A 24,450-nucleotide genomic window follows, 5' to 3' on the forward strand; every position below is an offset into this window, starting at 1 on the left:
GATTAAATTCTTACCTGCTGACAGACTCCTCTTGCCGATGCTCCCAGAAATCTGATGTGCATACAGGCAAGAGGCCTGCCAGCAGTTAATTTATAGGTGAGGAATTAATTCCAATAGCCAGTAGAATTGTGCCCAGATTTTTATCCTCAATCCAGGGTTCTTATGTAGTGGACTCCTGAGGTGACCTTTGCTCTCTTACTCTTGTTTTTTATTCTAGAACTAGGGCTTTTGTGTAGTGGAATCCTGAGGTGAACTTTTCTTTCCTACTTTGGTCATCAGGGTTGGTTTGCAGGCTGGTTTTGGTGGTTGGTCTGGAACGGGTTGTATGTGGGTTGCTCCTCTGGACAAGTGGCCTATTTTCTTTTCCTGGTTTCTCATTTCTTCTTCTATGTTCTTTTTTAAAAGATGAAAATATTGCGGGTTGAACTCGACTCTGTTTTCTATTGACGGCCGAGGCTCCAAATATCTCTAGAAAGGATTCTTGTATTCTTGAAATCCCAAGTGTCACCACACTTGGAAAGTATGGAGGGCTGTGTTGGACTGTAGAACTCTTCCATATTGTACATCTTTTATGTGCTCTTTTATTCTGCATTGTAGATGTCTGTATAATTCACCTATTTATTTTCCCCCACACCTACAGTTTATTTTATAGATAGAACCTCTAGGATTGTCAGGGTTGTTGGACTGTTGCTTTATGATCTGCTTGATGGAGGCCGAACTTTTGAAAAAGGTGAAGATACTACATTTTTTGGCTTCTTTAGCTATTTTAGTGCTCACTAATGGTACATATGGTATACATATGAATGTTCTTCTGTCCTTTCTGGGCTGGGATTGTGTGATGGTCTTGGAGGTGCCCTCTATGGCTTTTTTGATATTGTGTACTGGAAATCAATTCTTCATGGAAAGCCTTGTTATTATTTGTATTTCCTGTTGTAGACTGTCTCCTTTACAAAGACAGTCTACAACAGGCATTATCAGCATTCTAAAGTCCCTCATCCTAAGAGCTCACATTCTGTGAGCTCTTAGGATGAGGGACTTTCAAATGCCGATTTTTGTTGAGAAACAATGGCAGGATTTGTAATATGATTCCAGTATCGGTGGGCTTCCCATAAACTTCCATATGTAGCTCTGTGGGCTTTCTTGTGAACAGGATATCCAAGAAAGGAAGGTTGCATTTGTTTTCTATTTTCATTTTGAATTTGTTTTTTTGGTGGTGGTGGTGTAGATAATTGAGAGCTCAGAGAATTTGTTAGTTTTCTGTACCATGGTTCCAGATAGTTATGATGTCATCAACTTATCTGCTCCAGAATTTAGGTTTATTCGGTTGGTTTTCTAAGAAATCTTCAAATTTTGTCATAAAAATTTCCGCCATGAGAGGAGAGAGAAAGAGGGGGTTACCCATGCTGAGGCCAGAAATTTGCATATAGAATCTCCTGTTGAATGTGAAGTATGGCTTTCCTATGGAAAGATCTATGAGATCTGTTATTTCTGAGGTAGGTAGAGGTCTTGGGTATCCCAGAAGGATATGGCTGTCTATTTTTGTTTCCCCCAACAGTACAGTCTGATGATGGGTATCAGTAAGATACCCTGAAACGTTACCTTAATATATAATAGTTTAGGTGAAAGCTTAATAAACTATATTATTAATTTCACGTAGTATAAGAGTGGTATTATATTTAGTAATAATCATTTTGAGACAATTTTACTGATTAAAATATTATTCGATAAAATTTTATATACATATACATTTTATATGTATTGATAAATACATACAAAATTTTCTATATAATACCGGTGTAAAAACACCAAAGACAACTCTTAAAGGAAAAACTACCATAGTAGTGGAAAAAGCATCATTTCAGTTGTATCTCATATTGCACTCTTCCTTCACAACAAGTTACCATGTATTTCACTACCTCGAATAAGTAACGCTTCACTTATAGAGACGACTGTTGTTACTTATTCTCAGTGGACACCACCACCCAAATGGCACCATTTCAAAGTTTATTGGTCTTTCATCTGTGGGTAGGCAGACACCCTGGTATTGCAAACATGACAACCCAGTTGTGAAGAAAATGCCACAATATGAGAGATGCCAAAAGATGTACGTGATAATGTTTAAGTATGACTAAATGCAACTGGGCATAATATTTTTAAGAGTTATAATTATCTATATAATATCGGTGTAAAAACACCATAGACAACTTTTAAAGGAAAAACTACGATAATAGTGTAATAAGCATCATTTCAACTGTATCTCATATTGTGCTCTTCCTTCACAAGTTTCTATATATTTTTCTTCACAGCTGGGTTGTCATGTTTGCAATACCAGGGTTCCTGCCCACCCACCCACCGATGAAAGGCCAACAAGCCTTGAAACGGTGCCGTCTGGGTGTTGGTGCCCCCTGAGAATACGTAACAATAGTCTTCTTTCTGAATGAAGCGTTCCTTATTCAAGGTAGTGCATTACATGGTAATTTGTTGTGAAGGTGGAGCATAATAAGAGAATCAGTTGAAATGATGTTTTTTACACTACCATTGTAATTTTTCCTTTAAGAGTTGTCTATGGTGTTTTTACACCAATATTATATAGATAATTATAACTCTTAAAAATATTATGCCCAGTTGCATTTAGTCTTAATACAAAATTTATGTATTAGTACCATTTAACACCCCTGGTTATTGTTACCATTCTAGGGTTAATATAATTATTATAAATTTGATTGAAGAACCCTGTGAGGTAGGAATTTGGATGCATAGTGATTTCTTCTTTGCACCAACCAAGGGAAAAGAACTTAATTAGTAAGTGAGAGAGTAAACACAGTAACACATAAAAAACTGACACAAGCCACAGATATTTAGGAGATAACATATATTAAGTTTAGCAAATACAAAACATACATAGAAGCTTTCAGCTACTGTCTATAGTCTTTTTCAACTAAGTGAGCACTGGCAAGCGGTTGTTTTTATCTGCTGTAGCTGACCTTCAAGTATGTAAGTATGCGCGGTCACTTAGGAGGAGAGAGTGGTTTACGGGTAGTTGCGAGCGGTGATGCAGGCGAGGAAGAGAGAGGTCAGGAGAAGCAGGAAGAGAGATGGGTTGACTGCCGTCATAGGCAGCTGCCAAGCTTGTAGACTATAAGAGGTTCAAAGATTGGAACCTCTCATAGTCTACGAGAGGTTCAAAGATTGGATGTATATGCAGGTGCCATGGTTCCTGTTGATCATATTCCCAGTGACACTGATGTGTGCTGATTCCAGCCAACAGTGAATCCTGAAGTTGCGAGAGAAGCCTATGATTTTTGCATCCTTGAATGCAATTAGAAAGGGAATCTGTTTCAAACTCTTCCATGACCAGGTTTTCCAGGTGAGAACTGATGGGAGAGCCCATGGCAAGGCCTCTGGTTTGTTTATATTCCATGCTCTCAAACATGAAGTGGAATGGTTGAGATATAGCTGCGTTGCTTCGCAGATATCCGATACAGGAAGTTTAGTCCTGTCGCGTAAAGTATGGTCACCTTCCAGTTGACGGCGAACACAGTCTATTGCATGAGAGATGGGGATGCATGTGTATAAGGAGGTGATGTCGTAGGATACGAGGAAGTTTTGGTCATTAATGCTGTGGTTCTTTAAGCATTGTATGAGTTCCTGGCTGGATTGGATTGTGAAATCTTTCTGGCCTGCCAGCGGCTTGATGAGATTGGAAATGAAGCATGCCAGTTCGTGGGTGGGGGTGACTGTGCCCAAAATGATGGGGCACAAGGGGATGTCTGATTTATGGATTTTTGGTAGCCCGTAGAAGTGGCCCCAGTTGCAGCCAGTGGCATGGAGGTCCAGTATTTCTCTTTGCTGATTTTGGCTTGGTTGAGCCACTTTCTCAGAAGAGAGTTCGCCTTGTTTTCGAGAACATTCAGGGAATGTGGGCAGCCCATTTTGTATGTTGTGTTGTCTTATTATAAATTTAATGTGTGATCTTCCTTACAATCAAAAGTGGTTTTTGGATAGTGCAATTGATCTAATTGCCCCCCCCCCACACCAAAATCATTCCTGAAGCATGGTTTTGAATGTTATGCTTCTTCATTATTTCTGAACAGAACAATTTTCATGTGCTTTATCCCTCTAAAATTGGATGACCTTTGTTTTCCTATACTCTCCCCCCCCCCAAATAAATAATGGTTAGATCTTCCCTTGCCTACGGTAAATTGCACTTCCACAAGATTGTCAACCAGATCGACTTATGTTTGTTTTATCACATATGCAAATAATGCTTTTAGAGTGTGTTAAGTCTGAAAGGAAAGGAGGAGGAAATTGATCTTGTGTTGCACATTTAGGAACTTGATGAAATATGTCTTAATATTACATCTCTCTGCCATCCCAAAAATTAGTAATCAATAAGATCACTAATTTTAGGATTGTATAGAATAGCTATTTTGCTTATCACATTGAAATTTTTTTGATAAGAAGCTTATAAATTCATGTTTAGTTGATTCTGGCTTTATTGATTTTGGAGGTGGAGTAGTTATTGTTTTTGAAAAGGATTTTTTTAGGTAATAAATTTCCTGTTCTACATCTGTACCCTAACAGACTAACAAAGCCCTAATAGTTCTTTTGTGAATAATACCTAGTTCTCTTTTGGGGGTTAGGCATTGATTAAGCTTTATAGTGGAAAAACTTATCCTTTCTATGTATGTCTAAGAAAGGAGATTGTCAGATGAGAAAAACACCAAAGAATTATTAAAATTGATATTGGTTTCAATTTTAATTATTTTTTTAATTGTTTTTTTTTTTTATTTTTATTTTATTTTTTTTTTGTTTTCATTAAATCATAAAGGCATATATATCTATGTAAGAGGGAAAGTTATTCAAACTGTCAAAACTCTGATTTAGGATAACAAAATATTCAGAATTTCATTAATTGCAAAATCTGGATGATAATAAGAATATCATCTACATAAATGGATATCAAGCTACATAAAATCTGTAGCTTAGCTGTTTAAGTGTACAGATTCATTCTCACAGTACACATTCCAATTTCTGAATACATTACTCCAAAACAATAACTAGCTCATACCAATTTAGTAGATATTTGGAATTTCTCCCAGACCTCATTTCAATTAGAGATGAATCTAAAAAATGTATAGTTTTTGCAAAATATAGTGGAAACTAGGTGAGTACAATTTATTTTCATGTAGTTATTTTTCAACATAGTTAATGCCCATCTAACCTTTTCTCATGCACATAGTAACTGAGAAACCCCATATGCAGAGTGGCATTTATTGATATTTGCCAGTCTACAGCATAAAAGAAAACTTATCTATTTCCAAAATTCCAATCATACTAAAAGGTCATTCATTTTGGGGAACAGGTCAAAGTCATTGAGACTGTTCAACTTAGTTCTTGCTTATAAAATCTGCAGCAAAAATTAAGCAACATAAAGGTGATGCTGTTTATTGCTTAATTCTTTACCGCACTGTGCTGAATGGTATACCATAGTCAGCACAAATATGAATACTCAGTTCCTTCAGCATAATCTACAATCTTAACTGTATTGTATTAAAAGCAGAGACATTTATTAGACACATTGCCCATGGCATACACAATACCACTTCTGAACCAGTGGAATGAGCTGTTTCTCAGTTCATCCACAATATTCCCTTAACATGAGTGACTTTGACCTCTTTTTCTAAAATGAACAACCCTCTCCAGGGCTGGCATTTTGGAAACAGCCAGGATGATCACTTAATCAAAACATCGCTGGTTTATTTTTCAAAACGTAAGGTGGGATCAGAATTAAAACTGGTTTTTAATGGAATGATTTTGTAAAAATTTAAATGGCTCTAGGACCATTAAGAATAACTTGCTCCTAATTTAAGTTATAAAATAAAAACAAAGATTGTTAAATCATTTGTGGATATTTTATGTTAAATGAAATGCAGTGTAGTAAACTTTTTGGAATGATTTTAGAATCATTAATGCATAAAGGAAAAGTTATCTGTTGGTTCTGCAAAGGAATAACATTTCCTGTCAGTGCCATTTCTTCATTGTTAAAAGACGCAAAATACTTAGAAAGTTTACATTGCTATATTAGCATATGCTGTGTTCCATGAAAGCCCTTCTCCTTATGAATCCAAAATGCTGAAGCAGTGTACATAATACTGTACCATGCATATGATTCTGTATTATAAAATAGATTATTAGTAGAAGTTATTTCCTAATATAGCAAGCAGTTCAAGGATATTTTTCTTTCCTCTGTATAATATAGGTACTGAACCTGGAATTAAAGATAGCTCCGTATTTTCACTGAACAAAATTTAGTAAAAAGATATAGGTTAACATTCCAGAAGCTTCACTTCTTTCTTTGGAAGGAGAATTGAATTAACTTTAAACCATGAACTACATTAGAGGCTGAAAAATAAAATAACATTCAAAAAATAAAATGGAATGCATATATTGGGCCCCCCCCCCACCTGCTCTATCAGGAGAAAAACATCAGGCTCACTAGTACATACCACAGTATATGTCAATTTGCCAAATTTATTCACTTGTCTAAAGCATTATTAAGCTATAAAAGCTAATGCACCGCTGTGCCTTAGAGAATAAGTAGGAATTTTGTAAAGTTATTTTAATCAAAAGATTTATAACTTTAACTTAATTTATCTACTGGATGTATGTGTTACAGCTTATATAAACCCAGAATTTAATTTTTTAGCAGCAGTAGCGTGCGTGCACTTGTGTGTGTGTAAATTTACCAATTTTGATGTAGAGTTGGATTGAGACCTCTGTATGTAAATGGTTTAAGGTGATTGCGGCTTCCGTCCTTAACCATTTAGCTGGAACTAAAAAAGACACCTGGGGTGGATGGAATCTATCCAGTTATATTGAAAGAGGCAGCAAGGGAAGTAAGCAAACCCTTATCTATAATTATGAGAGCATCCTTAGATTCAGGGGAGTTCCCCATGGACTGGATATGTGCAAATGTATCCCCAGTTCACAAAGGGTGACACAAATAATTATAGACTTGTTAGTTTAACTTCTATTCTGGGGAAAATAATGGAGTCACTGATTAAAGAAGCATTGCAGGATTATCTAGATAAGACTGCAGTAATAGTTCAGACACAGCATGGGTTTGTTAAGGGGAAGTCTTGTCTGACCAAACTGATTGGATACTACGATGTGGTCACAAAGGAACTGGATGTAAAAAATAATTTTGATATCGTATACTTGGATTTCAGGAAAGCTTTTGATACTGTTGCACATGGCAGACTGCTATACAAATTGGAGTGGTATGGCATTAAGGACAAATTGCTATAATGGATAAAGGGATGGTTGAGCAGGAGATGACATAGAGTGGTAATAAATGGACACTGCTCATTGTGGACTAATGTTATTAGTGGAGTCACCCATTCAGTGTTGGGACCATTGTTTCTATATTTATCAGTGATTTGATGACGGTATATCAGGCTTAATGTCCAAATTTGCAGATCTTACAAAGGTTGGGAGGGTTGTTAATGACAGTAAAGACAGTATGCTACTGCAACAGGATCTATAAAAGTTAGGCAGATTGGCTGAGAAGTGGGAACTGAAGTTTAACATTGATAAATGCAAAGTACTGCATGTAGGTAGCAGTAACCCAAGAGAAATGTACCAACTGTGTGATACTACACTCAGGAAAGTGGAGAATGAAAAGACCTGGGGTAATTGTGCAGTCATATTTGAAGTTCTCTGAGCAGTGCAGACAGGCTGCCAAAGCAGCTCATGGAGCCTTGTTAATGATATATAGGAATTTTGCTAGCAGGGATAATGAGATGATTGTCCCCTTGTATAAGGCATTGGTCAGGCCACACCTTGAGTACTGCATACAGGTCTGGAGGCCTCGTTTTAGGAAGGATGTAGAGATGCTAGAACGAGTACAGAGAAGGGCAACGAGATTGGTGAATGGAACAAATGGTTGCGCTTTGTACCAAGAAAGGTTTAAGTTATGCAAATTGCAGCTTCTGGAGACTAGACACCTGTGAGGTGATCTGATTGAGGTGTATAAGGCCTTGCATGGTTTGAGCAGGCTCAGTGCTGATGGAATTCTTCCACTTGCTCAGATTAAGAACCTGAGGGGGGCACAGATTTAAATTGAGGAAAAACAGTTGTAGAATAGATGTGCGGAAGTCTCCTTTAGCCAGCAAGTAGTTGATTGCTGGAACAGACTTCTATCTGTTGTTGTGGAAGTTGATAGCATAAATAAATTGAAGGCTGAGCTAGACAAACATTTTGAGTGACCAGAGGGCAAAATGGGAAAGTTTTTTTTTTTTTTTTTTGGCTGATGCTGTATAAGCTTGCTTTCTTGCATTATATGCCTCAACTAATGCTAATACTCCTGGTGTATTTGATACACCAAAAAATAAATAAATAATAAATTAATAAAACTTGTGAATTTAAATAACTATTAGAATTGTATGAATATCAATTTGAATATTCTTCTAGTGTAATATTTACCTTTGATCTCCATAATTATTTTTTATGGATTATTTTTTATCTCCATAATTATTTCTTTATTTTTTATAAAGAATTTTAAAGATTACCTTAAAATTCTTTATAGCCTAAAACCATTTATTTAAAAAAAATAAAAAAAACATTGTTATGGAAACTTAAGATAAAATTTTAGCTGTTGACAAATTCTTGGAGGGTACGGATGAATGAACTGTGTGTGTGTGTGTGTCGTTTTTTTTTTTTTTTTTTGACTGATGTTATATTAGATTACTTTCTTGCATCATTCTAAATTTAAAAATCTCAAAATTACTACTACATCATAATTGCCACTGACTGGTTTCTTATAGATATCAATAAAATCCACTCATTAGATGGAATTTCCTAACTACTACAGGTATAAGAGTAGGTTGTACATATGGTGAATGATTTTGTTGCAAATCAGTATGCATCAAAAAAAATGTGCTCTAGTAACCAGACCATAAGAAGCATTTCTTTTTTTTTTTCCTGGAAAATACTGCCTAAAATTCACCATGTTATGGTCTTAAGGGGGTGAGCAACTTCTGGCCCGCTTACGTGCCTAAACTGGCCACGGTCGTTTTCAAAAAATATATATTTTTTGAATTAATGGAATTTCCAACATAAATTTAGAAAATACTCTGCGCATTGCCTCAACAAATATCGATCCAGATATTGATTCACTGATAAAAATAAACAGTATCAAATCTCTCATTAAATAATTTTTGTTACTGGATTTGTATTTTGTTACTATAATTGTATTTTTGTAATTTTATCTTAATTTGTGTTTCATTTTTCTTATTAATAAAATTAATTATATCTACGTGTATGTATAAATATAATAAATAACATAAAAATATATATGACAATTTTTTCATTATACACCATTTTAATAATCCTAAAAATCAAGGAAGGCTATAAAAAAAAAAAAAAAATTGGCCCATGTGTACCTCACAGATATTTTATTTGGCTCACCATTTATAAAGGTTGCCCACCCCGGTCTAAAGGTATACAAATTGTATGCAGTGTTTTTTGTTTGTTTTTTTTTAATATACCAGACTGTTTATATTGTTGTTTTTAACATATGCGAATGAAGCCTTATGTATGTCATACTAGAACTCATCTTTATTATTCCTAAGAAGAGGATCAATAAAGTCTTACTTTTGTGTTTTGAATATATGCAATAAAATATTTTTTTCTCGAAATTTGTAAAACTTAAGTGCATCTTATGGTCTAAAATATACTGTATGTGATAATAAATTGTATTTTCCTGTTGTTACCTAGTTGCCACTGCTTTTTCCTCAGGCCAGACTCTGTATTTAACCATTCAGCAGGTGGTGCATAGCATATGTTTTGTACTTTGGATAACAGCAAGAAATAAATCCTGAAAAGTTATGCTAGGGGATACATAGCACACTTTGTCTCACAACATTTTTTCAATCTATTCATTTCACTTCCACTGGCAGTCATGTAATACATAAACTGTACCATGCAAGTGAAACGGACTCTCAATGATGCTTGACAGGCACTATCAAGCATCATGCACCTCTCAAGAATTCCTAAACCATGGGACTAGGAAATATGGGAGCATCTGCCATACTACCCCGACATAAATCCTTCTGACTATTCTGTATTTACAAAGTTTGATCAAAAAAATGTGAATGTTTCAAAAAATTAATTTTATTCAATGGTAAATGTTTACATTTAATATTCTCATATATAATTTCTCTTCTGTAACCACACACTTGTTCCATCATCACTGCCACTGATCAAAATATATTTGGAAGTCCTCTTTTGTGATGCTCTTAGGCTGTCCATTATGTTTGATTGGATTTTTTGAAACAACACAAATCAAATCAAAATTCATGTACTTTACCTGCATTTTATTTCAATCCTAGGGAGACTTTTAACGTTCACTGAAGACCAAGCGCTGAATTCTTGGTACTAAGACTTGGGCATATGTTCAACTCGGAGACAAACACCATTATCCACAGCTCTTCCTAAGTTGCTGTTTTTCTTTTTAAATTGTATGGCATCACCAAACTAAAAATCGGAAACAACATTTAAAGCTTACTAGCATGTCATCAGCTGACAGATAGTCTCTGTTGAGCTCTCGTTGAATGCTAGTAAAATGTTTCCCCATGATCAGAATCAAATGCAGATAAAACAATTTGACTTTATTTAGAAAACATGCATTTTGGGTTTTCTTAAAAAAAAAAAAAAAAAAAAAAATGTATAGCAAAGTCAGAGGAACAGAGTTCTCATGTTCATTATATGAAAGAAAACAATGTGTTTACAGCAGTCAGTGCATACTACTCATGAATATCAAACTATTTTCACTTGCAGTAAATAGGGGAGAGAGCATACATATTTGATATACCAAAAACATACTAAACAAATTCTTTTTTTCCTTGCTGGTTCTGATCCCTAAAATTAGCATTAGTAGAGGCATATGATGCAAGAAAGCAAGCTTATGCAGCATCAGCCAAAAAAAAAAAAAAAAAAAAAAAATGCTAACATTTCACACCGCCGTTCTTTCAAAATACCTGTCCAGTTCAGAATTAAATTTATTTAGGCTACCAACTTCCACAACAAAAGATGGAAGTCTGTTCAATCAATCAACTACCCTTTGGCTAAAGGCAAACTTCCACACATCTATCCTGCAACTGTCTTTCCTCAATTTCAATTTATGCCCTTTCAGGTGATTATTCTGAGCAAGAGGAAGAACCCATCAGCATTGAGCATGATCAAACCATTCAAGACTTTATACACCTCAATCATTCGCCTCGCAGGTGCCTAGTCTCCAGACACTGTAATCTGCAAAATTTAAGCCCTTCTTCGTAAGAGCAACTCTTCGTTCCATTCACTAATCTTATTGTCCTTCTCTGTACTCTTTCCAACAGTTCTACATCCTTCCTAAAATGAGACCTCCAGACCTGTATACAGTACTCAAGGTGTGGCCTGACCATTGCCTTATACAAGGGGATAATCACCTCCTTATCCTTGCTAGAAAAATTACTGTATATCATTGACAAGACACCATGAGCTACTCTTGCAGACTGTCTGCACTGCTCAGAAAACTTCATATCTGGTTGCATAATTACCCCTAGGTCCTTTTCACTCTCTACCACTGTCAGTGTAGTACCACAGAGTTGATACATTACTCTGGGGTTGCTGCTTCCCATATGTAGTACTTTACATTTGTCAATGTTAAACTTCATTTGCCACCTCTCAGCCAATCTGTTCAACTTTTCTAGATCCTGTTGCAGCTGCGTACTGTCTTTAGTGTCCTTAACAACCCTGCCGAACTTCGTATCGTCTGCAAACTTGGATATTAAGCCTGATATATCATCATCAGTATCATTTATAAATACAGAAAACAACAATGGACCGAACACTGAACCCTGGAGGACTCCACTAATAACATGAAGAGCAGTGTCCATTGATTACCTCTCTAGGTCTTCTCCCACTCAACCATCACTTTATCCATAGCGCCAATTTGTGCAGCAGTCTTCCATATGCAACAGAATCAAAAGCCTGTCTAAGATCCAAATATATGATATCAAAGTTATTCCCTTCATCCAGTTCCTTTGTCACGACATCATAGTATCCAATAAAATTGGTCAGACAAAACTTCCCTTAACAAAACCATGCTGTGTCCGAGCTATAACTGAAGTCTTGTCTAGATGATCCTGCAGTGCTTCTTTAACCAGTGCCTCCATTAATTTCCCTGGAATAGAAATTAAACTAACTGGTCTATAATTACTTGTGTCGCCCTTTGATCCTCCTTTGTGAATTGAGGTCACATTTGCACATCTCCAGTCCATGAGTACCTCCCCTGAGTCCAAGGAAGCTCTCATAATTATGACTAAAGGTTTGCTTACTTCCTTTGCTGCCTCCTTTAATATAACTGGATAGATCCCATCCACCCCGGGTGCCTTTTTTTATGTTTATCTTCAACAATTTCTCCTCCACTTTCCTCTAAGTTAATACAAAATCATCTAGCTCACTGCCAGAGTTTAATTCACCTCTGGCATTCCCCTCCCTGAATAACTCCTCGTGTGAATATAGATAGAAAATACTCAAATACTCAGTTAGCCATCTGAGCAGAATCATCAACAGTTGAACAATCAATATCCAGTGGACAAATCTGATTCATCCCTTTCCTTCTAGGGTTTACATAGGTAAAGAACTCTTTGCCCTTTTTCTTTGCATCCTTTGCCAAAGATTTCTCATAATCTGCCTTTGCCTGCCTAATCTCCTTTGTGACTTGGTTACAGACTAGCTTATATCTATCATAGGCTTCCATGTCACCCATTAATTTATATGTATCCTATGCATTTTTTTCCTCTGCCACATGTCTCATTAGTTCATCTGACATCCATTTAGGCCTAAACCTTGAACAATATATCTTAGTTGGTATGTAAAGCTTAGTAGCTTCCAAAATTAATTCTTTGAATGCCTCCCATTTTGAATTTGCTGTTGGTAACATCATCAATTGGTCCCACCATATAGAATTTAAATACTGTCTCAGACCACTGTAGTCGCCTTTACGAAAGCAAAAACCCTTCCCTTTACCCCTGATGGTAGTTACTTCTTTGAGTAAATCCCACTTCAGCACACTGTGATCACTGCCACCTAGTGGTTTCTTTATCTGCAGATTCTTAATACATGAAGAATCACTACTGATAATCAGATCAAGAGTATTACTCCCTCTAGTTGCCTCCCGAACATGCTGATGTAGAAAACAATCATCCAATAAATCCACAAAAGCCTTGCTAGTGTGCGAGTGACCAACAAATTCCAGTCAATGTCCGGGAAATTAAAATCCCACTTTATAAGGCTCTCTGATTTACTGGCCCACTCTATTTCCCTGTACAGTGTCTTATTATACTCATCAGAGTCATTAGGCCTATAGCACACTCCTACTCTCAATTTTGATCTCCCAGTGCTTATGTCACACCAAACTGACTTGAAAGTGCACTGTCCAGCGATGTCGACTGACTGCACTTCCTTGGATTTTATGTGTTTCTTAACTAAAAGCATAACCCCTTCTCCTTCCTATCCTGTCTATTCTTCCTGTACACATTGTACCCCCCAAATTCCAGTTCTGCATTCCTTATATCTGTGTGACACCATGTCTTTGATATCCCAACAATATCTGTGTCTGATATTTTGAGCAATACCTCAAATTCATCAAATGTATTTACTAAACTCCTTGCATTTGGTGTATATGCAAGTATACATGCACCTGTTCCTATTCTTAGCCACCCCAACACAACCCATCTGTTTACTTGCATCACAATGATTCCCAGCAGTCTCTGAAATACCCTGCATCTTGTTTTCCAGGCTGCGGCTCATTCCAATAGAAGTGCAAGAATCACTTTCACCTCTGCCAATGGCTACTGTTAATCTATTAGTCCTTGTATCCCCCCAATCTAGCAGTTTTCCGACACACCTAACACTGCCTCGATAGCATCAGCAAACATTCTTGCATCCTTTCTATTTAAGTGTATCCGATCCCTGTAGAAGCAGTCTCTCCTGTTAACAAGTACAGACCAAACTGAAAAAAATTCTACCCCTTGAGCCTTGCACAATCTTTCCAGGGCCGAATTGATCGACAAGGCTCTCATCATATACTCCCTCCTATCGTGTCTTTAAATACACTTTCAAATTCAACCCTAATTCACGGCTTTTTTTCAACATTGACCTGTACTGGTTAAGTAATTCCTCTGGTCTCCTACTCTTAATATCATTAGTGCCAACGTGTACAACAATATCATTTTTGTGCCCTTAAAAGATATGTGCTGATTATAACTCACTGATATCATAGCACCACTGAGAATCAGTGAATTCATTATCCTTTGAAGATAATAAAGCACCTAAACCTCTGTTGGTATAGTTCTATTTATTTCCTAATTGTAAATATGTACATAATGAAGTCAAATGTTTTGTTGTATTTTCTTACTACTTCTTCAGTGATAGCTGTCTTTGCAATATCATCATCATTACATAAAGTCACTTCAGTCACAGGAGCAAGTTCTTGTACATATTTCCAGTTTGGACATGACATGTATAAACATAATTATACCAATGTAGGTTTGAGTGCTTTGTTAGCTTCAAAAAACACAGTTTAACTGCACACCATGCCGCTCATGGAATACATTAGAATTCAATGTAAAATTTACATTGGATCATTGTGTTACTACTTAGCTTAAATTAAAGCTAGTAGTAACACATGATTAACAGAGGATTTGAAGTATTAACTCAGGATTTGAGGATTGTATCCACTGAAAATTGTATTACAGTGTTAAAGTGGAAAAATACTCTGCAACCACAAATACTAAAACAGTATTGCATGGAGGTAGTTTGACAGAATTAATCTTCTTCAATAATTTATTAGGATTCTGCTGTCAGACAACAACCATAATTGAATTTAGTTTTGACATGTGTTGTGCAGCCTTTATATGAAAATAAAATGACATAAATAAAGCAGGCTTAATGAACAGGAACAACAAAACTATTCACTATAAATATAGTACAAGTTCACTAAAGGATATAAATACAGCCTCTGGAACAAGATGTCTAGCCCTCTTGTTCCAGAGGGTGTATTTATATCCAGTGGTATAGCAAAATTTTATGATAATAATAAGTGAATTGTGTGTAAAAAGCTCTTTAGAACTCAATTATAGCAAAATTATTTGCTATAATTGATCTTTAAACAGCAGTGATATGCAATTTTTTTTTTTTTTTTTTTCCATACATGTTTTTGCACCTACAACTCTTTTATTTGTAAACATAAATATGCACCTCAAAATAAAAATTAATAAGAATCTTTGTTTCACTGTTGCTGCTTGTATGCTACTTGAAGTATAGCTCCCGGGTTGTTGTTTGTTTCGTTATTTTGACGTGCATCCATAACATGTTAATTATCCTCAGAGCATGCATTAATTATGATTAGAATAGAATAGTAACTTCTTTCTCCCATTTTGCATTAGCATTAGTAGAGGCATGCGATGCAAGAAAGCCTATGCAGCATCAGCCAAAAAAAATAATAATAACTCCCATTTCACCTCTCTGTTCGTTCCAAATGCCTGTCCAGCTTAGCCTTAAATTTATTTAGGCTCTCAGCTTCCACAACAAAAGATGGAGGTCTGTTCCACCCACCAATCACCTGCTGACTAAATGCAAATTTCTGCACATCTATTCTACATCTTTTTCATTGACAGCCAAGTCACCTTTTTTTTTTTTTTTTTTTGTTTATTATCTTAGTTCAGCCATTTCCTTTAGTTGCACCAGTAACATTTAATCAATATTGGTGCATCTGTTCTTTGTAATGTTCATATGCAAGATATACCATGTAGAAGTTTCTGTAAGTGTACAGTTGAGTAGCAGTATTATTGATAGCAGCAAGAAGCATATAACTATTAATTTGACATGACTATAATAATATTGACAATCCAGTGTAATGAGCATTTTTTTTTTTTTATCAACTGTTGTTATAACAGACTTTGCCTGTAAATAATGAAGTTTCAGTTATATGTTGGGAGAGTCATATAAAACCAGAGGAATTACAAGTACAGTGATTTTGGGATTGATATGGCAGTGACTGTTACAACCATATTCTATTTAAAAATTACATATAACAAATATAGAAGTAAGTTGCTCTGTAATGATAAAATTGTGTTAATAAATCTGCAGAATGCCTTCTTTTATTGTAATCTTAAACATAGACATGATTTTATAATTTTTTTGAAGTGGTATATTAAATGGGGAGGAAGTTAAAAACACTGTATTCAGTAAAAGATAAAAAAATTGATCATTGTATTTGCTAAAATATGAAAATTCCTAAAAATACACTTTGTAATGAGGATTGTTATTTTTATTATTTATTTTCTCAAATTAATATTGGTATACAATGAAAAAATGTCAGTAATCTATACTAAAAGCTTACCAAACAACATATGAAGGCATGTAAACTGAGTAATTATTTCAGGATGAGATTCTATGTAAATTATAAAAATTATATGATTGATCAAATATAAGTTTTTCATTCTTGAATTATCAGTATTTTCTTGTAAATTTGGTTGTAGGGCAAGGTTAAAGATAAGACTTATCCAGGAGCAAAATGACAAAATACCCTAAGACTTACCTAAGGGCAAAATGACAAAAAGGGGCAATGACGAAAATATCTAAAAGCGATTTTTATTCATTTGGAATTTGAAGAAATGTTATCGGATCCAGTGCATTTGTTTGTTTTGTTGTTTTTTTTTTTTTTTCAAGTTCTATCAATGGATCCATAAACTCCTCTGATAAAGGTATTTTATTTTAATATACCTCTCTCTCTCTCTCTCTCTCTCTCTCTCTCTCTCTCACATAGAGATTCTGTGCACTATTTTATAAAATGCCATAACATGGGGACTGTTTCACTGTAGTTTTAATGTGTATATTTGTATGTTCTCTCTCTCTCTCTCTCTCTCTCTCTCTCTCTCCCTCTCTCTCTCTCTCTCTCTCTCTCTCTCTCTGTGTGTGTAAGAATAGATAAGTGAGATAAAGTTTGCACAGATGGAGGTGAAAGTACACAAAGTGCCAACTAGAAGGGTAAGAATAGTAGAAAAAGGAAGTATTGTAGATGGTTATTATTACAGTAAACCCCCGGTATTCGCGGTTTCGTGTATTCACAGTCGCTGATTTAACATAAAATGAAACCTAAAAAAATGTGAATTTTAAAGCGCCATGAACATTTTCCGCCATAAAAAAACATGGCCATGGCTAAAATCATCTTTTCCGGTCAAAACAGCGCTCAGTGGGTGGGGGGAGAGGGGTGACAAAATCACGAGCGTGGATGTTTCTCACTAATCCTTGTTCGGTATGTGTTATGCACTTGCCATGGAAGGTTTAGTCGTTTGTTTTTAATTTATATGCAGAGGCGGATTTAATGGTGGGCGCACCGGGCGCTCGCCCTGGGCCCCAACTTCTGAAGGGCCCACGCAAAACCCCAACAAATTAGTTGAACTACAGGCATACCTCGAATAACGAATAGGATGCGTTCCATGAAATTACTTCGTTAAGCGAAACTTCGTTTTCAGAGGTAAAAATACTATGGCCAGAATAGGGATACGTTCCTACGTAAAGAAAATGAAAAGCTTTTTTTTCGAACAAAGAAAAGTTTTATTAAATAAACAGTCAACTTACATACAAAGTGAAATCGCATTTTAAAATATGAGTCTAAAGTTGATTGCTTATGCTTTTTTCCTCTTTCATTTAACAATTGCCTATACGGAGTTATTGCATTTAACACTGATCGCTTAACAATAAAACTTCTTCCTAAATCAGGATCATTTTCACTAAAAAATTTAAAACGTTTTCAATGTCATTTAAGCACCTTTTTAAATCTTTGGTTGTTAACACTTTTTCAGCAGGAACTTCTTTAACTTCGTCTTCATTATCTTTGTCTTTGTTGCTAACAAGGTTTTCTAAATCTTCCACTGAAAAACCATCATCTTCTGCATTCAATAAATTTCTAACATCCTCTTCATCGACATTTTCGAAACCTATTGATTGAGCCATCTGGATAACTTCATTTCTAATTTCTTGGATGTTATTTTCTTCTTGTAGTACAACTTCTGGCCATATTTTGCGCCAAACTCCATGTAAGCATTTCTTAGTGACTTCTTTCCAAGAACTATCAATGTTTTCAATTGCGTATTTTAATGGTGTAGTTTTTCCAAAAAGTTTTAACTGTCATTTCCTCTTTATCCTCTAGTTCAGTTAAACTGCTTAATGTTCGACGCAGATAATAAGCTTTAAATGATCCCTGATCCAATGGTTGAATCAGGGAAGTTGTGTTTGCTGGAAGAAACACAACTTTGACAGGAATGCATGTGTCCAACGTGTTAAGATCAGTAGGATGTCCGGGAGCATTGTCTTAACAACAAAAGAGCTTTTTCTTCAAAGTTGTTTTTTTGACAATACCGTTTTACTTCAGGACAAAAGTGGTTAACAAACCAATCAGTAAATAACTCCTTGGTAACCCATGCTTTTCTATTTGCTTTCCATATTACAGGTAAATTCGTTTTTATGTTGCCTTTTAACGCCCTCGGATTTTCTGAATGGTAAACTAATAACAATTTTAATTTATAATTGCCAGAGGCATTTGATCCAAAGAGTAACGTTAAACGGTCTTTGGCTGCTTTGAACCCAGCAGCTGATTTTTCTTCAATAGAAATGAAGCTTTTTGTTGGTAGCCGTTTCCAGAACAAACTGCTTTCGTCAACATTGAACACCAAATTTGGTGGAAATTTTTCACGTTCAATTATTTCCTTTAGTTTTTCTGGAAACTTCTCCTGTTAATTTTACACTATGAATCCTGGCCCGTTTTTTAAATTTCTCGAACCAACCACGAGAAGCCCCAAAGGTTTCCGTAATTTCTTCAGTTTGTTTAGATTTCAGGTGATTAAACTGGAATATTTTTTATGTTAAATGGGGCTTGAAATTGCGGACTTCGTTATATCGAAGCTTCGTTATCAGAGGTAACTTTAACCGAGGTATGCCTGTAATATGTTCAACTATTAGTTCAAAACTTTGTGATTATTATTATGCTATTATTAATTATATTATACATATATTATATTCAAATTTTATTGGAAATAAAACATTAATAGTACATAATGTCTTTTATTTATTTAAAAAAATGGTTAACATGTATTTTTATTTTCCCTGTCTCTCTTTTTTTAAGGGGCCCAATATTTTCTTCTGCACTCGGGGCCTCAACTGAACTTTATTCCGCTACTGTTTATATGCTTTTAAAATTGAATAAATTTATCAATTTATAAATTGATATGCTTACAAAATTGATAAATCTTCCATTTTGCAGTGTAAAACAAACTTTTTCTAGTGTATTACCGGAAGAAAGTGACTTTATTTGGACAAGTTCTTTCTAACCCGTACAAAAATATGGCTACGAATAACAAGGGGAATGTGAAATTATCAAAGAAGGTGATGACATTGGCGAATAAAATTGAGTTATTAGAAAAAATTTCTAATGGTGAAAGTTTCTTCTCAGTGGCAAAACATTATAAAATCAGTGAGTCAACAGTACGATCAATCAAGAAATCGGAAGAAAAAATCCGCCATAGTGTCTGTGAAAACGCGTTAATTGCTTCAAAAATTTGCTCGTGATGTCAAATTAGAAAAAATGGAAAAGCTTTAAATCTGTGGATAGAAGACCGAACTCAAAATAAAATTCCGTTAAGTTCACTCATTATTCGTGAAAAGACAAAACTCCTTTATCAACACTTTAGCGAAACTGGTGATAGCACTGGCGGGATAAGTTTTTTTAGCTAGAAAAGGTGCTGGTTTGAAAGATTTGTTTGAAATTTCTAATAAGTATTACATTTAATATTAAACTGTTTCTTATTTTCATTTCGATGCCATATGCTTGCATTTCACTATGTACTGTCTATGTGATTGATTTTTTGATTTGGTAGTTGTTGGCGCATCGGCTTCTGTGGCCATATTGCACCTCCCAAGGTTTTTGCAGTACTTTGATCCAAGCCCGAGGCGGGAATCGAACCCGCGACCTTTGGGTTGCCGGGCAGGTACTTTACCCACTCGGCTAGCCCGGTCGGTGCTGTCTATGTACATGGTCATATTATGAAGGTACCTATAATACATACATAGACAAAATTTTAGACTAGTTTTTCTTATATATTTCATACTTTGGAACGGAACCCCTTTATTACTATGGGAGCCATAACTCAGTATTCGCGGCATTTCGGTTTACTGTATTATTATTATTATTAGCCATATGGTGCAAGGAAGCCTGAGGCTTATGCTGCACCATCCAAAAAAATTCTAAGTCACCCTGAGAGAGAGAAGTAGAAAGGAATTACCAAGAAAGAGAGAAGTAGAAAGGAATTACCAAGAAAGAGAGAAGTAGAAAGGAATTACCAAGAAAGAGAAGAATGATGATATCCAGCTCAGGACCCTGGGTGTGCCAAGCCCCTGGGGTTTTGTAAAAGGCAAACGAATGTTAATATCCTAAAAGTTATGATGAATTAAGACAATTATGGGCTGAATTGCAAAGCCAATTAGAGGTGAGGGAATTGTAAAGTAAAATTATTATTACCAAATGATTAAATAAATAAAATTTTTAAAAATAAAAAATAAAGGATGGTAAAGCTGTCATCCAATATGGGTGGGCAAATTTAGTTATAGGTTGAAAACAGGGATAGTAAAAACGCAAAATCTGATGTCAGCTGAAGTAAATATTGATACGTGGTTAGATCCATGACCATGTATCAATATTTACAACACTTCTTTTTTCTACTATTCCTACCCTTCTAGTCCTTGGCACTTTATGTACTTTTTGCCTCCTCTGGGCAAACTTTATTAGCCTTATCTATTCACACATAATTATATATACTTTTGTATCCTTTATTGCTGCTTTGCACATTTTGGTGCATATATATATATATATATATATTTATATATTGCTGTTACACATAACATCGGTTTTATATTGGCTTATGTAAAATTGGCTTTTTCTGCCATTTCTTAATAGATAATTCTGCATCTTTTAAAGATGTATTGAGCTAGCTGTAAGTCAAGTTTAATGTGCCTTTATAGGCACTGTGAAAGCATTTTACTATCGCAGTGCAAAAGAAATGGACTAAGATACTTTGTGGGTGGTTACTGTTTGTTTGTCTCTCTCTCTCTCTCTCTCTCTCTCTCTCTATTTTGCAAAATGAATTAAAAAACGCTTTTGTTGCTTTAACTGCTGATTTATCTATTAAACTAGTGTTTATAAATAGCATATATTACTGATACTAGTTCAAGAGCAGGGCCACTGGAAACCTTTGTTTGGAATAAAAGTGTAATGAAATTTTTGAGTGTTTAGCTTGCCCCAGCCAATATATCATCAAGAGATGTATGCAAGAATTGCAGCAATATTTTCCTCTTTCTAAGTACTTGATCATAATCACTTAATATTAAAATCATTTAAATTCATATTGTTGAACTTCTAAACTAGATTAGTATTATTTCATGACTAATTACATTAGTCATGAAATAATCCTGTACTTTAACTTTTAGGAATGAGTTAGGAAAGAAGACAATAGTGGAAGGCAAAAGCTTCCCAACTAGGATAAGCTTTTTGTTTTTCGCTGTTCTGATACATTTCAGCAATGTGTGATTTCTCACCGTAGCTTAGGAGAACTCGTCACCCAGGACAGATCTACAAATAACTCATGTGATGCTTCAGAAATAAGATTATGTTCCTACCCGCTCTGTTGTAGGTACCATATAATGTTAAAATATATTGAGATACTGAGAAAACCCAATGAGAGAACAGTTTTCTATTTAGAGAAGAATGAGTAGCTAAACAACTCATTCCTGAAGCTTAATAGAGTGTGCTGCATTTCGCTGAATACATCTCTTTGATGTTATGGAGATTGAATGGAAAAAAAAGTTTAGGATCCTTGCCTTAATATTTTATTAAAATATGTTTACAATTTAATTTCATTAGTTTCACAAAATGCAATCCAGTTCACCCTTTATATGTATCTTAGTGCCAATATGGTTTGCTCATTTTAGCAACTGATATCTTAAATTTTTTTTTTAAATTTGTGATTTATGTATTAGAAACAGAAAATTATTTTATTTCGCTTGTTTCTGTAAAGGTAAGTGAACATATATATATATACATAATATTGAATTGTTATCAAAGTAAAATAGAATTTTCCTAACCTTTAATATACAGAAATAATATAGAAAAAATTTTTCCACATTAAATTACGTTCATCCATCATGTGGATTTAATGAACAAAAATTACTTTGGTTTTGGAGACACGATTTTCGCACATATACATAAAAAATAAAGATTTTTATGTGTCAAATAAAAGCCCTTAAGTTTTTTTTTTTTTTTTTTTTTTTTTTGTCATTGTAAACTTTTAAACAGTTCACATTATGATCATCAGAATAAAATAAGCACAATCAATTTACTGTTTATTATAGATATTCAGCAGGAAACAACATTTGCAATATCACAACATAGTTGTAGCTTTGCAATGTAAATCAAACAGTTCATGGAATGCAGCAGTGCGTAGCACATGTTTCTTGATTAGACCGGGGTTCGAGCCTGTGACCACCAAATACGGAGGATGCGGAAAGTTCAGGGAATGACCACCACATATCTCCGGAGCAATATGGCCTTAGTTGCTAATGCTCCTAAAAACCAAATAACAACAACAACAGTTCATGGAATAAAATTTAAAGCCAAGAATCATTTCGGCAGCATCATTGTATGTATATTTCTCAGTTACAAGTTTTGCAGTTATAGCATATCACTGACTCTGGATAACTTCCCCTATCTGTCGAAACAGCACTTGTCGAAACACTTTCCAAACATCGCATTTAAACCTTATTTTACTGCCCTTAAGATCACATACAGTTTGAATCATGTTCTAATCTGTCACATGATTAGAAACACTTAATGAGAGATAGAGAAAAAGATCATATAGTTCACTATTAAGCAAATACTTCAGTCATACCATAGCGGAGTTTACTGGTACCAAGAATTGTGATGACAAAACTTCTTGTGGTTGCCATTAGAGCTTTTCTTTTTAAACCCTAGTATCCTGGACCCATATAGTGGGTAAGGATCCAGGGTACTAGGAAAAGCATTACTATATGCTGTCATACATATCAGGTACATACTAATAATGGAGCTTTACAGCCACTATTGGTAAACTAGATGGGCACTTTGTAAGGATCTGGGATCTTGGACCACTGTTGTGAAATAGATTGGATTTCTTTATTGAAGTTTTAGTAGATTTAATGTGTGCCCCAGCATACTTCTGGCAACTTTTTTTCCTGCTGTGTGCTCATTGGGGAGAATTTTTCAATGTAAATTTGACATGTAGCACACAAGAAGAACTGGTTTTACAGTTGGTCTTGCAAACATCAGCTATAGTATTAAGAGTAACTCTCTTTTAGGAATAAAAGAATAATTTCATAAAAGACACTTTACCACATGAAATATTTAATATCATTTATTTATATGAAAGGAGATTGACACAATTATCACTTCTGAATTTTGGTTTTAGAAGGCTGTAAATTAATCTCAAAATTCAAGCCCAAAGGCTGATTTCAATATACAAAGCTTAAATGTAGCCACTTTTTATTTAGTTATTAAGACTGTTTGGGTCTATTTGTATCTATTTGTCCCTTCACATTAATAAATTAATTATTAATGAGAGATAGAGAAAAAGATCATATAGTTCAATATTAAGCAAATACTTCAGTCATACCATAGCAGAGTTGATTGGTACCAAGAAATGTGATGACAAAACTTCTTGTAGTATATCCATGTAATGTCCTTCCCAAGTTTAATTGAATAATTTGAAAAATTGAACAAATTGGAGCAGTGTGGCATTAAGGGCACGTTGCTCCTATGGATAAAGAAATGGTTGAGTGGGAGAAGACAGAGAGTGGTAATCAATGGATATTGCTCTTCATGGACTAATGTTATTAGTAGAATACCTCAAGGTTCGATGTTGGGCCCATTGTTGTTTTCTATATTTATCAGTGATATTGATGAAAGCAGTAGGGAGGTGGAAAATGAAAAAGACTTGGGGGTAATTGTGCAGTCAGATTTGAAGTTCTCTGAGTAGTGCAGACAGGCTGCCAGAGCAGGTCATAGAGTTTTGTCAATGATATATAGGAATTTTGCTAGCAGAGACAAGGAGCTGATTATCCATTTGTATAAGGCAATGGTCAGGCCACACCTTGAGTACTGTATACAGGCCTTGAGGCCTCATTTTAGGAAAGATGTAGAGTTGCTAGAATGAATACAGAGAAGGACAACAAGATTGGTGAGTCTCAAGTCAACATGAGAATTGAATTCTCATGTCGACTTGAGATGTTGGTTGGTTTTGTTGGAGGTTGGTGGCT

The sequence above is a fragment of the Mastigoproctus giganteus genome, chromosome 2 (assembly GCF_048544385.1).
Source record: "Mastigoproctus giganteus isolate SK-2022 chromosome 2, ASM4854438v1, whole genome shotgun sequence".
Lineage (NCBI taxonomy): Eukaryota > Metazoa > Arthropoda > Arachnida > Uropygi > Thelyphonidae > Mastigoproctus > Mastigoproctus giganteus.